General features: G+C 41.4%; 1 pseudogene across 1 annotated transcript; it reads left to right on the top strand.

The window, feature by feature from the left end:
• Nucleotides 1-597: 597 nt before the first annotated feature.
• Nucleotides 598-1,537, top strand: LOC307107286 (heterogeneous nuclear ribonucleoprotein A1-like; annotated as a pseudogene). The gene has a single exon. The product of its transcript is annotated as a heterogeneous nuclear ribonucleoprotein A1-like (transcript).
• Nucleotides 1,538-3,337: the final 1,800 nt, after the last annotated feature.

Raw genomic sequence — 3,337 nt, 5'->3', positions numbered from 1 at the left:
CCGTTTGACCATAGATTAAGCTATTTTGTAATTTTCCTAAAAAAACCCAAAATACTTTCAACCCAAACCTTCTCAATAATGCTGAGTTTCTCTATGCACCCTAACTGTTCTTGGTCCACATTCCCAGCTGCTTTAAAAAAAAAAAAAAAAAAAAATATATATATATATATATATATATATATATATATATATATTATATATTGATTTCAGAGAGGAAGGGACAAGGAGAGAGAGATGGAAACATCAGTAATGAGAGAGAATCATTGATTGGCTGTCTCCTGCATGCCCCATACTGGGGATTGAGCTCAAAACCATGTGCCCTGACCAGGAATCAACCCTGACCTCCATTCATAGGTCAATGCTCAACCACTGAGTCAAGCCAGCCCGGCCCCAGATGTTTTCTTGTGATCCAAACATCTGTTTACTCCCAGAAGAAGCAAGCAAAAGGAAACACTGAAGGACACCTCTTTCGACTTTGACCTTGACAAACACTTTAACTCAGCTCAGCTTCACTGTGTTAAGGACCAAATGAACAACCTTTCTGCTGGTGGACCCGCCCAGTAAAGCATCGCCAAAGTCTTCCCTCCCACGGTCATCATGTCTAAGTCAGAGTTTCCCAAAGGGCCCGGACAGCTACGGAAGCTATTTATGGGAGGTTTGAGCTTTGAACAACTCATGAGGGTTTGAGGAGCCACACTGCGCAATGGAAATGTTCACAGACTGTGTGGTGAGAGATCCAAGCACCAAGTTCTCCAAGGCCTTGGGTTTGTCACGATGCCACTGTGGAGGAGGTGGATGCAGCCATGAATGCAGGGCCACACCAGTGGTTGGAAGAGTTGTAGAACCTGGGAGGGCTGTCTCAAGAGAAGATTCTCAAAGACCTGGTGCCCACTTCACTCTGAAGAAGACTTTTGTCGGTGGTGTTAAAGAAGACACTGGAGAGCATCACCCAAGAGATTATTTTGAACAGTATGAGAAGATCGAAGTGATTGAAATCATGACTGACTGAGGCAGTGGCAAGAAGAGAGCTTTTGCTTTTGTAACCTTTAATGACCATGACTCTGTAGATAAGGTTGTCATTCAGAAACACCACCCTGTGAAGGGCCACAACTGTGAAGTAAGGAAAGCCCTATCCAAGCAGGAGGTGGCTAGTGCTTCGTCCTACCAAAGAGGTCAGAGTGGTTCTGGAAACTTCGGAGGTGGTCATGGAGGTAGTTTGGTGGGAATGACAACTTTGGTCGAGGAGGGAACCTCAGTGGTCGAGGTGGCTTTGGTGGTAGCTGTGGCAGTGGATATGGTGGCAGTGGGGATGGCTATAATGGATTTGGTAATGACGGACACAATTTTGGAGGTAGAAGCTACAGTGATTTTGGAAATTACAGCTATCAATCTTCAAATCTTGGACCCATAAAAAGAGGAAACTGGAGGCAGAAGCTCTGGCCCCTGTGAAGGTGAAGGCCAATACTTTGCCAAACCATGAAACCAAGGTGGCTATGGTGCATCCAGCAGCATCAGTAGCAGTGGCACAAGGTTTTAATTACTGCCAGGAAACAAAGCTTAGCAGGAGAGGAGAGCCAGAGAAGTGACAGGGAAGCTACAGGTTACAGCAGATTTGTAAACTCAGCCAAGCATAGCGGTGGCAGGCCTCGCTGCTACAAAGACATGTGTTAGACAATACTCATGTGAATGAGCCAAAAACTCGAGGACTGTATTTGTGACTAATTGTATCACAGGTTATTTTCATTTCTATTCAATGAAAAGGGTAAAGCATTCCAACAAAAGGGTTTTAATGTCGATTTTTTTTGTTTTGCACACATCCTGTTGAGTTGATTGATAAACGCAATAGTCTGATCATGACGCTGATTAAATGTGTCTTTAAAAAAAAAAAAAAAAAAGAACCAACTAGACACCCAAAGTCTATAAGGGGCCAGGAGTGAGATTAGGAAACAGCCCCTGTATGCCACTTTCACAAGCAGTCTCACAACTCTACACAATTCTGTAAAGCAAAGCAATTTGATTTCCCACAGGCATGGGTTAGCATCTCACATTTCCCAGGCCGCTGTGCTGTGTGTATGATGCAACATCTTCCAGTGGTTATCATCTGGACTCAGAGCCTGCCTGCCTGGGTTTGAATCTGGGATCATGGCTTACGAGCTGTGTAACTTTGGGCAAGTTGTCTAACCACTCTGTGTCTCAGTTTATTCATCTGTGAAATGGAAATAATAATAATACTTCCCTCTTTGGGTTATTGTGAGGGTTATATGATTAGAAGTATGCTTGGTATTCAGAAATGTTATAAGTATCCAATAAATTAATTAACAATAAGAAGAAATTAAAAAAATCATTGATGAATCTGTGTATACAGAGGGAACATTAATATATACATTAAAATATCCAGTTAACTTGAAGGGGTATTGTGAAAAGGGGCTTTTCTGGGGTATGAGACTATAATTATAATCATAACTATAAAATATACTTTCCTCCTTGAGGAATGAGCCCTTATTATTCCTTTTTCTCAGGGATTCCCACTCTCCCACATCCATTCTCCCATGGGAACATTTAGTGTTTAAGTGCATGAGCTTTGGAGTGAGATACACGTGTGTCATCAATCAAGGTCTGATTGGAGTGGATACACATGTATATCCACCATTCAATACTTTGAGCAAGTCTCAGTTTCCTCATCTGTAAAATGGGTGTGAGGTTTAATATGAGGACTAGAAAAGACAAACAAGTAAAGCTCTTAACACTTGGCTCAATAACATTTTATTATTATTATTATTATTATTATTGTTACTATTATAAATGTTTCCCCTAATCTCAGATCATGTTATCCAGACTGAAGCTCTGGAAAAGCAGGAACTTTATCTCACCCCTCATTCAGGCCCCTACAACAGTCATTTATGATAATCAGCAAGTGATAGTTGTTGATAATATAAAGATGATCGATGCTAGAAACCCTGGAGCATTTTTGGAGGACCAAAGAAAACACCAAGAAAAATCCTGGCCTGGAACATCCCAGAAGATCCACGCTGAAGCCAAAATAGAGGTGGCGATACGGAGGAAGCCTGTGCTTCCCCTATCCAAAAAATTCTTTGGTCAAGAGCCCCATTCTTGATCAAAGGGAGCTATTTTTTTACCTGATTCATGTTACTGTTGAAAAATTGGCTCTGTAGTATTCAACTTAGTTTTTTCAAGATCCCATTTTCTAGCTTTACATGAACAATAATTAATTAGTAAATGAACTCATTAAAACACACACACACACACACACACACACACACACACACACACACACACAACCACCCAGGAATCTCCTTCTTGGCTTTGCCACTGAGTT

This window comes from Cnephaeus nilssonii, assembly GCF_951640355.1.
Source record: "Cnephaeus nilssonii genome assembly, chromosome: 11".
NCBI classification, from domain to species: Eukaryota; Metazoa; Chordata; class Mammalia; order Chiroptera; family Vespertilionidae; genus Cnephaeus; species Cnephaeus nilssonii.
This window is presented reverse-complemented; position numbering and strand designations above follow the sequence as displayed.